Source organism: Equus caballus, chromosome 14 (genome assembly GCF_041296265.1).
Source record: "Equus caballus isolate H_3958 breed thoroughbred chromosome 14, TB-T2T, whole genome shotgun sequence".
Classification (NCBI taxonomy): Eukaryota; Metazoa; Chordata; class Mammalia; order Perissodactyla; family Equidae; genus Equus; species Equus caballus.
Window position 1 is genome coordinate 61613285 of NC_091697.1, and position 14056 is coordinate 61627340.

Consider the following 14056-nt stretch of genomic DNA (forward strand, 5'->3'; position numbering starts at 1 on the left):
CTTTGACTTGTTGATTTCAAGTTCTTTGGATAAATACTCAGTAGTGGAATAGCTGGGCTGTATGGTATTTTGATTTTTAAATTTTTGAGAAATTTCCAAACTGTTTTCCATAGTGGCTGCACCAGTTTGCATTCCTACTAGAAGTGTATGAGAGTTTCCTTTTCTCCACATCTTCTCCAACATTTGTTGTTTTTTGTCTTGCTAATTATAGTCATTCTAACAAGTATAAGGTGATATCTCATTGTAGTTTTGATTTGCATTTTCCTGATGATTAGTGATGTTGAACATCTTTTCACCTGTCTGTTGGCCATCTGTATATCTTCTTTGAAAAAATGTCTGTTCATATCCTCTGCCCATTTTTTGATCAGGTTGTTCAATTTTTGTTATTGAGTTGTATGTTTTCGTTATATTTTTTGAGATTAACCTGTTGTTGGATATATGATTTGCAAATATTTTCTCCCAGTTGATGTGTTGTCTTTTCGTTTTGTTCTTGGTTTCCTTTGCCTTCCAGAAGCTCTTTAGTCTGATGAAGTCCTATTTGTTTATTTTTCTCTTTTGTTTCCCTTACCCACGTAGATATGGTATTCAAAAAGATCCTTCCAAGACCAATATCAAAGAGTATACTGCCCATATTTTCCTCTAGGAGTTTTATGGTTTCACATCTTACCTTCAAGTCTTTGATACGTTTTGAATTACTTCTTGTGTATGGTGAAAGACAATAGTCTGCTTTCATACCTTGTGTGTAGCTGGCAAGTTTTCCCAACGCCATTTATTGAAGAGACTTTCCTTTCTCTGTTGTATATTCTTAGCTCCTTTGTCAAAGATTAGCTGTTCATAGATGTGTGGTTTTATTTCTGGGCTTTCAATTCTGTTCCATTGATCTGTGTGTCTGTTGTTGTACCAGTACCGTGCTGTTTTAGTATATATGGCATATACTATAGTTTTGTAGCATATTTTGAAGTCAGGGATTGTGATGCCTCCAGCTTTGTTTTACTTTTCTCAGGATTGCTTTCGCTATTAGGGGTCTTTTGTTGTCTCATATGAATTTTAGGATTCTTTGTTCTGTTTCTGTGAAGAATGTCATTGGGATTCTGATTGGGATTGCATTGAATCTGTAGATTGCTTTAGGTAGTATGGATATTTTACCTATGTTTATTCTTCCAATTCCTATGCATGGAATATTTTTCCATTTCTTTATGTCATCCTTTATTTCTTTCAATAATGTCTTATATTTTTCGTTGCATAGGTCTTTCACAACTTTGGTTAAATTTATTCCTAGATATTTTTTTGTTGTTCTTGCAGTTGTAAATGGAATTGTATTCTTGAGTTCTCTTTCTATTAGTTTGTTACTAGAGTATAGAAATGCAACTGGCTATTGTAAGTTGATTTTGTACCCTGCGGCTTTGCCATCGTTCTTGATTATTTCTAATAGTTTTCTGATGGATTCTTTAGGGTTTTCTATATATAAAATCATATCATCTGCAAAGAGCAAGAGTTTTACTTCCTCCTTGCCAATTTATATATCATTTATTTGTTTTTCTTGCCTAAATGCTCTGGCCAAAATCTCCAGTACTATGTTGAATAAGAGTAGTGAGAGTGGCCACCCTTATCTTGTTCCTGTTCTCAGAGGGATGGCTTTCAGTTTTCCCCCGCTGAGTATGATGTTGGCTGTGGGTTTGTCATATATGGTCTTTATTATGTTGAGGTAATGTCCTTCTATACCCATTTTATTGAATTTTTTTTTATCATAAATGGATGTTGGATCTTGTCAAATGCTTTTTCAACACCTATTGATATGATCATGTGATTTTTTTTTAATTGAGGCTTGGGAGGTTATTTAATTCAAGAGACCCTGAAGTCCTGAGAATTTTCCATGTGGCTCTGGTATGTCTACTTTGCCTGAAGTTGTTCCTCTAGTTCCTTCTTGTGCAGGATCTTAGCCCCTAACTGTTCCTCCCATCCATTTTTTTTTTTTTTTAAAGATTGGCACCTACCTGAGCTAACATCTGTCACCAATCTTTTCTTTCCTTCTTCTTCTTCTCCCCAAAGTCCCCCAGTACATGGTTGTATATTTTAGTTGTGAGTGCCTCTGGTTGTGCTATGTGGGATGCCACCTCAGCATGGCCTGATGAGTGATACCATGTCTGCACCCAGGATCCATACTGGTGAAACCCTGTGCTGTCAAAGTGGAGCACGTAAACTTAACCACTCACCTGTGGGGCCGGCCCTGATCATGTGATTTTTATTCCTGTTTTTGTTAATGTGGTGTATCACATTGATTGATTTGCAGATGTTGAACTATCCCTGTGTCCCTGAATAAATCCCACTTGGTCATAGTGTATGATCCTTTTGATGTATTGCTGAATTCAGTTTGCCAATATTTTGTTGAGGATTTTTGCATCTATGTTCACCAGCAATATTGGCCTGTAAATTTTCCTTCTTTGTGTTGTCCTTGTCTGGCTTTTGGATCAGGGTGACATTGGCCTTGTAAAATGTCTTAGGAAGGTTCCATCTTATTCAATTTTTTGGAATAGTTTGAGCAGGATGGGTACTAAATATTCTTTGAATGTTTGGTAAAATTCTCCAGAGAAGCCATCTGGTCCTGGACTTTTATTTTCTGGGAAGTTTTTGATTGCTGTTTCCATCTCTTTACTTGTGATTGGTCTATTCAGATCTTCTATTTCTTCTTGATTCAGTTTTGGGAGGTTGTATGGGTCTAAGAATTTATCCATTTCTTCTAGATTGTCCAATTTGTTGGCATATAGTTTTTCATAGTATTCTCTTATAATCCTTTATATTTTGGTACTATATGCTGTAATTTCTCTTCTTTCATTTCTAATTTTATTTATTCAAGCCTTATCTCTTTTTTTGTTAGTGAGTCTGGCTAAGGGTTTGTCAATTTTGTTTGTCTTCTCAAAGAAACAGCTCTTAGTTTCATTGATCCTTTCTACTAATTTTTGGTTTCAATTTCTATCTGCTCTAATTTTTATTATTTCCCCTCTTCTGCTGACTTTAGGCTTTGTTTGTTCTTCTTTTTCTAGTTTTGTTAGATGTAGTTTAAGATTGCTTATTTGAGGTTTTTCTTGTTTGTTAAAGTGGGCCTGTATTGCTATGAATTTCCCTCCTGGGACCACTTTTGCTGCATCCCATATGAGTTGGTATGGTGTGTTTTCATCTTCATTTGTCTCGAGATAGTCTTTGATTTCTCCTTTAATTTCTTCAATGATCCATTGTTGATTAAGTAGCACATTGTTTAGTGTCCACATGTTTGTTCCATTCCAAGCTTTTTTCTTGTAGTTGATTTCTAGTTTCATAGAATTATGGTTGGAAAAGATGCTTGATATGATTTCAATCTTCTTAAATTTATTGAGGCTTGCCTTGTTTCCCAACATATGGTCTATCTTTGAGAATGTTCTGTGTGCACTTGAGAATAATGTGTATTCTGTTCATCTGGGTTGGAGTGTTCTCTATATAGCTATTATGTCCATCTGGTCTAGTTTTTCATGTAGTTCCCTGTTGACTTTCTGTCTGGTTGGTTTATCCACTGATGACAGTGGGGCGTTAAGGTCCCCTACTATTGTTGTGTTTCTGTTAAAGTCTCCTTATAAGTCAACTAATAGTTGTTTTATGTGCTTTGGTGCTTCTGTGTTAAGTGTAGATGTATTTATAAGTGTTATGTCCTCTTGGTGGAGTGCCCTTTTATCATTATATACTGCCCTTCTTTGTCTCTTATTGTCTTTTTTATCTTGAAGTCTATTTTGTATGATATAAATATGGCAATACCTGCTTCCTTTCATTTGCGGATTGGTGAATCTTAATGAGGACTTTTTTTTCTTAAAGCCTCTTAATTATTTGAAAATACATTTGAGGGCTATAAGACAGATTCAACAGGTTTTAGAAGATAGAATAAAAGGATTAGAGTATATAAAGCAATCCTTTAGATTTTTTGCTAGGGACTATGATTTATTTAAAGTACCAGGCTAAGGCTAACCCACCCATTTACTATTCCACTTGCTTCAGCAGCTCTTCTTCTGCTTTTTAGCAAAGCTAGTCAATTGTTTTCTGATATGCTCTAATAAGCTGGTTGACTTCTGTGTACACTTGGATTGTGGAATGTTTTGCAAAAAAAAAAAATGCATGAGGGTTCACTGTACTAAAAATAGAGCTTCATCAACATAAATATAGAGAAGCATCTACTACTGAGGCATTCACAGTAGAATATGAGTTCTTTTTGTTTTAACTTCACAACAAGGTAAATAACTCAGAATTAGCTTAATTATATGTGTGTATGCATGTATGTATATTCTTTCACTAATATCTAATAATAAGTATTATTATTAGTGAAATTTATGTTCTTTAGGTGACTAAGTGAATTTCTTGTGAATGTCTTGCTTTTGAAACAACTTTATTGTTAGTATAAAAACTGTACATATTTATTTATTTATTTTTGAAGAAGAAGAAGACCAGCTCTGAGCTAACATCTGTTGCCAATCCTCCTCTTTTTGCTGAGGAAGACTGACCCTGAGCTAACATCCGTGCCCGTCTTCCTCTACTTTATATGTGGGACGCCTCTCACAGCATGGCTTAACAAGGTGGTGTGTAAGTCTGCACCTGGGATCCGAACTGGTGAACTCCAGGCTGCCAAAGCAGAACATACAAACTTAACTGCTGCACCACCAGCTGGCCCCCAAAACTGTACATATTTAAAGCGTACAATTTAATAAATCTTGACATATGGATATACCTATGAAATCATCACCACAATCAAGATAATGAAGATATCCATCAACCTTCAAAGTGCTTTCACTTTGAAATCCCTTCTTCCTGCCACTCCCTACCATCCCTGCCCCACCCCTGTCCCCAGCCAGTCCTGACAGTGCTTTCTATCGTTATAGATTGGTTTGCCTCTTCTAGTAGTCCATGTAAATAAATCATACAATATGCACTTTTAATTTTCTTTGTTTTTGTTGTTTTTTAGTTTAGTCTGGCTTCTTTCACTCAGCATAATTATTTTTAGATTAACCTATGTTGATGCATGTAGAAATGGTTTATTTTTTATATTGATAAGTAGTATTGCATTGAACGGATATGCCATAATTTGTTTATCCATTCACTTTTTAATTAACATTTGAATTGTTTCCCAGTCTTTAGCTGTTACAAATAAAGCTGCTATGAACATTATTGCACAAATATCTGCCAGGACATATGCTTTCAGTTTTCTTGAATAAATACCTACGGGTAGAATGAATGGATCATAGGGTAAGGATCTATTTAACTTTCAAGGAAATGGTCAAAACAACTTCCAAAGTGCCTGGACAATTTTTTATTCTCATTACAGTGAATAAGAGTTTCAGTTGTTCCATAGCCTGATGCACACTTAGTAATTTTAAACATTCTAAAACTCTGTAGTGATAGCTCATTATGGTTTTAATTTTCATTTCCCTAATGAGTAATGATGTTGAGCTACTTTTCAAGGGCTTATTTGCCATCATATAACTTCCCCGTCTGTTCAAATTATTTTCCTATTTTCATACTGATTTTTTTGTTTTCTTGTAGAGTTTTGAGAATCTTAACAATACTGATCTTCCGATCCAGGAACACAGTATATCTCTGCATTTATTCAGTCTTCTTTAACTTCTATCAACAATTTTTTTAGCTCTTGGTGAACAGGTATTGCACAACTTCTGTCAGATTTATATAAGTATTTCATATTCTTGACTGATATATATAGTATTTAAAATTTTTTAAATATATAATTTTCCATTGCTAGTATAAGGAAATACAATTGATTTCTGCATGTTAGTCTTGTATCCTGGAACTGTTACTAAACTTATTTACTAACTATGTTAACTTTTTTTCACGTTCCATTGGATTTTCTATGTAGACGATGATTTCATCAGTGAATAAATTGAATAAATGCAGATTTACTTCTTCTTTTCCAACCTGCATGCCTTTATCATGTTTTTGGTTTTATCTTATTGTGCTAGCAAGAACCTCCAGGTCAATGCTGAATAGAAGTAGTGAAAGGACACCCTTGCCTTGTTCCTAATATTAGGAAGACAAGAGTCAGTTTTTTACCATTAAATATGATGTTGACTGTAGATTTTTGATTGACACCCTTCATCAAGTTGAGGAAATTCTCATCTATATCTAGTCTGGAGGGATGTTGGGTTTTGTCAAGTGCTTTTTCTGCATCTATTGAGATGATCATATGGCATTTCTGTTTTAGTCTACTGTCATTGATTTTTTAATGTAAAAACCAAACTTGTTTTCCTGGGATAAACCTCACTTGGTCATGATATATTATCCTTTTTATATACTGCTGGATTTGATTTGCTAGCATTTTGTAAGAATTTTTTTACCTTTTTCTATGAGCAATACTAGTCTCTACCTTTCTTTCTTTCCTTGTAGTGTCTTTGTCTGATTTTGGTATCAGGATAATACTTTCCTCATAGAATGAGTTAGGAAGTATTCTTTCCTCTTCAATTTTCTGGAAGAGTTTATGTGGAACTGGTATTATTATTTTTTTTCTTAAATGCTTGGTGGAATTTTTCAGTGAAATGATCTTGGCCTGAAAGTTTCTTTGTGAGAAGTTTTGCAGCTACATATACAATGCTTTTAGTAGATATAGTGTTACTTAGATTAATCTATCTGTTTTGCATTCAGTGTGCTTTGGTAGTTTGTTTTTTTAAATGAATTTCATCTAAGTTGTCTAATTTGTTGATGTAGAGTTGTTCATAGTACTACCTACTGTAGTAGGTGGAATAATGGCCTACCAAAGGTATCCGAGTCCCAACACTCAAAGCCTATGAATGTGCTATCTGACATGGCAAAGGGACTTTGCAGATGTGACTCAATTAAGGATCTTGAGATGGAGGAGATTATCCTGGATTATCCATGTGAGGCCAGTGTGATCACAGTGGTCCTTATAAGTGACGGAGGGATGCATGAGTCAGAATCAGAGAGAGATTTGAATATGGTATGCCACTAACTTTAAAGGTGGAGAAAGGCACTCAGGAATTCAGTGATTTCTAGAACCTGGAAAAGTTAAGGGGACAGATTCTCCTCTTAAGCCTCCAGAAAGAGTGCAGTCCTGCAAACATTTTAATTTTCGCACAGTGAAACCCATTTCAGACTTCTGACCTCAAGACATGTAAGAGAATAAATTTCTGTTGTTTCAAGCCACTAAGTTCGTGGCAATAGGAAAGTAATACACCTATCATCCCTCTTAACGTTTGTAGAATCTGTATTGATGTTTCTGTTCCCAATGTTAATATTAGTAACTCATGTCTTCCATATCTTTTTCCTGGTAAGTCTGTCTAGAGGTTTATCAATTTTATTGATCTCTTCAAAGAACCAATGCTATTTTTTTCTGTTTTCTATTTCATTGAATTCCTCTCTGATGCTTATCATTCCTTTCATTCTGCTTATTTTGGGCTTAATTTGGTCTTCTTTTTGTAGTTTCTTAAGATGGGACTCAAGGGCCTTGACTTTCTCCTAAGTACTGCTTTAGCGCATCTCACAAATTCTGAAGTGTGTTTTTAATTTCACTCTGTTTAAAATACTTTCTGATCCCTTTTGATTTCTTCTTTGACTTATAGGTTATTTATAAAGTTGTTTAGTTTCTAAATATTTGCAGATCTTCCAGATGCTTTTCCCTTATTGATTTCAAATTTAATTTCACTGTAGTCAGAGAACACATTTAGTATGATTTAAATTATTTTAAAGTTATTGAGACTTGTTTTATAGCTCAGAATATGGCCTATAAATGTTCCAAGGAAACTTGAAAATAACGTGTCCTCTGCTTTTGGTAGGTGGAATGCTCTATAAATGCCAACTAGGTTAAGCTGATTGACAGTGTTGTTCAAATCTAAGGCAATACTGATTTTCTGACTAATTGTTTTATAAATTGTTGAAGAAAGGATGTTGAAATCTTTATATTTATGTACTTTTCTATTTCTCCTTGTAATTCTATCAATTTTTGCTTCATGTATTTTAAATCTCTGTTATTAGATGCATAAACATTGAGGATTGTTTTTTCCTTTTGATGAATTGATACTTTTATCATTATTAAATGACCTTGATAATATTCTTTCCTCTTAAACCTAGTTTGTCTCATATTAATATAAACATTAATAATATTTATAAATTCCATGCTTATATTTAACATGCTCAATCAATCTTGGTTTCTTGAACATAAGGAATACAATTATACTTATTGTTTAACTGTCCTAGTAATACTGTCACATATGTAATTTATGTATCAATTTCGTTTCTTTTTTTTGAGGAAGATTTGCGCTGAGCTAACTACTGCCAGTCCTCCTCTTTTTGTTGAGGAAGCCTGGCCCTGAGCTAACATCCGTGTCCATCTTCCTCTACTTTATATGTGATGTGGAATGCCTACCACAGCATGGCGTGCCAAGCAGTGCCATGTCCACACCCGGGATTCCAACCAGCTAACCCTGGGCCGCTGAGAAGTGGAACGTGCAAACTTAACCCCTGCACCACTGGGCTGGACCCCTATGTATCAATTTCAATGGATTGATAAATCTCCTCAAGATGGGTCATATTTTCCTTCTTCTTTATATATTTTATATCCAATAAATTTTTATTGGATGCTAGACATTGTGAATTTAACTTAGTGCTGGATATTTTTGTATCCCTTTAAGTATTGACCTATTTTTCTAGGATACTGTTTAATTGGATCCTTTTGAAACTTCTTTTTATGCTTTGTTAAAGTGATGATTAGTGTAGTGCTCATTTTGTCCCACTACTGACCTAAACTCTTTCTTTCTACTCTACCCAATGCCCTGTGAATAATGAGGTTTTTCTACTCTAGACAGTTGGAACAAGAAGTATTGCTGGTCCTGTGTGAGCTTTGAGGATTGTCCCCTCTTATCCTTTTGGTTGACTCTTTCCCCAGCCTTGAGTACTTTACTTGCATCAGTTTCACTGATCTGAACTCACCTGAAGACTTAAGTAGTACTCTCTACAGATTTAGAGTTTTCTTCGGGTAGCTCTCTCCTCAATGAGGCCTTGCAACCTCTGACCATGTCCATCTCCCAGGATTCCGAGCTTCATCTCCTTAACTCAGAGAGACTGCCAGATTCCACCTAGTTCTCTCTTCTCTTGCTGTGTCCTGGAATTCTTTCAAGTCTGTAAGCTGGGACAACCATAGAGCCCACCTCACTTTCTCCTCATCTCTCAGGGATCACTGTACTTCACTGGCCGATGTCCAATGTCTCGAAAAACATTTTTTCTTATATTTTGTTCAGTTTCTAAGTTGTTTCAGACATGATATGTAATCTAAGCCTATTAGTCTGTCTTAACCAGAAACAGAATTCTTCTGCATAAGATTTCCTTATCACTAAAAATTAGATATAGTCTTATCTTTCCCTCTTAAAATAATTTTTATTTGCTTTCAAGAAATACCCACCATTCTGTGTTCTCTAGCAAATTCTTGAAACAAAAGGTGAATGATTATCTGATAAGTTCTTGATCTACAAGAAGATTAGTACTTATAGCATAATTCCAAAAGATTATCAGTAATCTTTTCTTCCAGAATGAACAGAGTATTATAATTAGGAATTCGGCTTTGAATGAATAGAAACCTATTAAAAAGCTATTCCAAAAAATTACACAATTAAATTCTTATTATTGAGTGTTGTGTAACAAGATTATTTTAATAACTACCTACAGTTAGTTCTGCTCATTTTTGAAATATAATTATTTAGCAAATATGGTAAAAGTTATTTCTTTTGTCACTTTTTTGAAATATAATTTTATGAAAATTCTCCTTTTTTAGGTTTTTAAGAATATTAACATGATACTGTATCATATTTGTTGACTTTATTCGATGGAAAGTTAGTTAAATATATAAAGTATAAATCTAACCTCACTGAATCTCTCTGTTCTTTTCTGATAACTAAGAATAAAACTTCCTCAGGAGGAGGTTGTAGCGTTTTAAGGAATTAACGTGTAAGAACATACTTTGTAAAATGTAAAGCGTTTGGTGAAGGATCAGAAATATTGTTATATGACAGCAAAAGTAAAGGCAACAAAGCGAAAATAAACAAGTGAGACTGTCTCAAACTAAGAAGCTTCTGCACAGCAAAGGAAATCATCAACGAAATGAAAAGGTAACCTAATGAAAGGGAGAAATATTTGCAAATCATAGATCTGATAAGGGGTTAATATCCAAAGTACATAAAGAACTCATACAAGTCAATAGCAAAGAAACAAACAGTCCGATTAAAATATGGGCAGAGGATCTGAATAGACATTTTCCCAAAGAAGACTACAGATGGCCAGCAGGTATATGAAAAGATGCTCAACATCACTAATCATCAAGGAAATACAAATCAAAACCACACTGAGATACCACCTCCCACCTGTTAGAATGGCTGTTATAAAAAAGACAGGAGATAACAAATCCTGGTGAAGATGAGGAGACAAGGGAACCCTCGTACACTGTTGGTGGGGATGTAAATTGGTGCAGCCACTATGGAAAACAGTAAGGAGGTTCCTCAAAAAATTAATAATAGAACTACCATATGATTCAGCAATTCCACTTCTGGGCATTTATTCGAAGAAAACGAAAACTCTAACTCAAAAAGATATCTGCACCTCCGTGTTCTTTGCAGCATTATTTACAATAGCCAAGATATGGAAACAACCTAAATGTCCATCAATGGAGGAATGGAAATAGAAGATGTGGTGTATATATACACAGTGGAATATTATTCATCTATAAAAAAAAAGAGTGAAATCTTGCCATTTGGAACAACACGAATGGACCCTGGGGAATGATGCTAAAAATAAGCCACACAGAGAAAGACAAATACTGTATGATCTCACTTACATGCGGAATCTAAAAAACAAAAAACAAAAAACATACTCATAGATACAGAGAACAGATTGTTGGTTGTCAGAAGCTGGCAGTGGGTGAAATGGGTGAAGGGAGTCAAAAGGTACAAATTTCCAGTGATAAAATAAACAAGCCATGGGAATGAAATGTACAGTATTGCTACTATAGTTAATAATAGTCTATTGCATATTTGAAAGCTGCTAAGGGAGTAAATCTTAAAAGATCTCAACACAAGAAAAGAAATTCTGTAACTATGCATGGTGACGGATGTTAACTAGATTTATTGTGGTGAGCATTTTGCAATATATACAAATATCGAACAGTATGTTATATACCTAAAACTAATATAATATCGATTATACCCTAAAAAAACAGATCTAAATATAACTATGGCATAAAAAGGAAAAATTATTAATGAACTTAAAAGCCCATTAGCTTTTTCATATTGTTTAAAGATATTTATTACATATGAATATCTTGAATCAATGAAAGGCTTAGGTTTGTCATTATGTTACCTTTTTTCTTTTTCTTTCCTAAATAGTTCCAAATATATTAATAAGCAACATGAATTACCATGCCATTAATTTGTTTATTATGTATTGTTTAACTTCTCACCTAAATATGATTGTTCTTAATATGTATATTTATAAATATGTTATCATTATAAAGTGATTTAATTAAACATTACTATTTTATCCACCCTAGTGGTAATTTTGTGAGCACCAGCCCTTTAGCTGTAGCAGGAAAATTGTATGCTTCACGCAGAAGCATTTCCCCATATATTGAGGGAAGATTTGCTCTTCTTGGAGAAGATACGAAAGAGGATAAATTCTAAAAGAATTAATAAGGGACACTTGACATTGGTGGACCATTTTGTTCAGTAAGAGGAGAATTTCCAAATACATATTTTATCCTGTGTGAGAAAGAAGTCTACACCTATCAGGATGAAGGCACAGGGGCAACCCGGTTAACCATGTCTTGCTGGGCCAGGCAGCTCATCAGAAGAGAGACATTGCTTTGCTGCTGAGCCATACATCAGATTTCGTTCATGTACGGTTTGAACTGGTCAAGTTGGATCATGTAGTAGCACTCCTCATACTGGCTCAATCCAACTCCTGCCTGCACTGTCCTCACCAAAGCAGAGCCACATTATTGGTATTGAGTGATGTTAAGTCTTCTTTTATTTATAATGATGGTCAACCTACTGGCTTTTATTTCTATAGAGAATGTTAAACGTGCCATTCATTTATTTAATGAATATGTACTTAGTACCTATTCTGTAGCAGATATTGATCGATTTGGGGATACAACATGAAATATCACAGTCTCCCCTCTCAGGAGAGGGAAGTGGATGTAGGGCAACCAGTGTGCTTGTTTATATAATGGATGAATGAACAAAATGTATTGAGGGGCAGAAGGAAAGGATTCTTGAGTTGCTTGGGAGAGTCAGAGGAATCTTTCGAAAGGAAGTGATACTTGAAATGAGCTTTCTGAATTTCCTCATCCCATAGAGCAGCCACGCTCCAGGCACAGGCTCAAGAGTGAGACTACCTGGGTTTCACCGGAGCTTCGTGTGTTATGGTGAAGTTACTTGGCCTCTTTGTATTTTACTCTAACCATCTACCACCAGGGCCTATTGTGGACATTAACTGAGATAACATAGAAAAAGAACACTGAGTAGCATGTAGTAAGTTTCTAGTAAATATGATACATTTTTGCTTCCTTTGCATTACCAGATGTTTAGTCATATCAGTTATTAGGGTGACACTATCTGGTTCAGGACACACAGATGAGGAAAAGCAGACCTAGAGAAGCTGGTCAGCCGCAGCCACACAGGTAATTAATCTCCTGAAATAATTCCCCAAATTAATTTATGACTTTTTTGGAGGTATAATTTGCTTCGTTTTCATTTTTCTTGACTCCAAACACACTTAGATTCTGAGCTTATCATTCCTAAAGTAGCACTTAAAAATTTATGATAAAATGATTAAGATTTTAAAATCTTCTCATTGTTTTAACTGTGATAATCCTTCAATTATTTTTTAATCAATTGGATCAAAGATTAAAACTATTTGTTCTTACCTTAAAAATTTAAACTATTCTCCTTCTCATGGTTGATTATGTGAATATTTGTGAAGATGAGCTTATCTGTCAGCCTCTGGAAGCTAACTTTAGCATTTGGCTCATGAGCAAGAATTATCCTTTCCCACACATTAATACTTTATTGGATAAACTAGATGATGCCCCCAAAGAGCCTGTTCCTTCACATCTCAGAACTGTAGCAACTGTAGGCAGCCCAGCCTTAATCATACTCAAGTCTGAAACCACAAGTGGTACCTCTTCATCATTTATTCATAATGTTCAAAATCTCTATTGCACAAGAAGTCATAGGAACAACATCCATGCCCTACATCTATATCTCATTGTCACAATGCAAGTGAAGGAAAGAAAAGTTCTGAGGAAAGAAAAATTTCTGAGAAAATAAATATTTCTAAGACTTTCTTTCTTTCTTTTTTTTGGTGAGGAAGATTGGCCCTGAGCTACCATCTGTTGCCAATCTTCCTCCATTTTGTACGTGGAATGCCTCCACAGAACGGCTTGATGAGCCATGTGTAGGTCTTCGCCCAGGATGTGAACCTGCGAGCCCTGGGCCATGAAGCAGAGCACGTGAACTTAACCACCACACCACCAGCTGGCCCCTCTAAGCCTATTTTTTACATGGAAATTCATGAAATTAGTGCCAATAAATACAACCTTCCCAAAATTTTTTAAATATTAAAATTGATATTTTGATATTGAAACAATATTTATATTATATCTACATATCCACTGTCTAAGATAAATTAGTCAAAGTTTAAATGAAATTATTTGTTACATCTTCCTTTTTTTTTGCATTTTTGTCATTAGCATGTCATGTTTGTTTCATTAGATATTTCACAAGTGTTTATTTGATACAAGAACACATTTGTCTTCATTTGCCATAGAAGCAGGCATAAGGAGTCATCATATTTACGCATGTGCCTTAATCCAGCACAGATTTAGTAGGCTGGTGACATTTTGGGGGTGAATTAAAAAGTTTTCAACATATCTGCACTGGATTTATATACAAAACATTTGTTCTGAAATCTCTTATGCAGTGAATATGGTTGAAATGTCAAAACATTATGTTTCAAAGAGGAAAGCAACAAT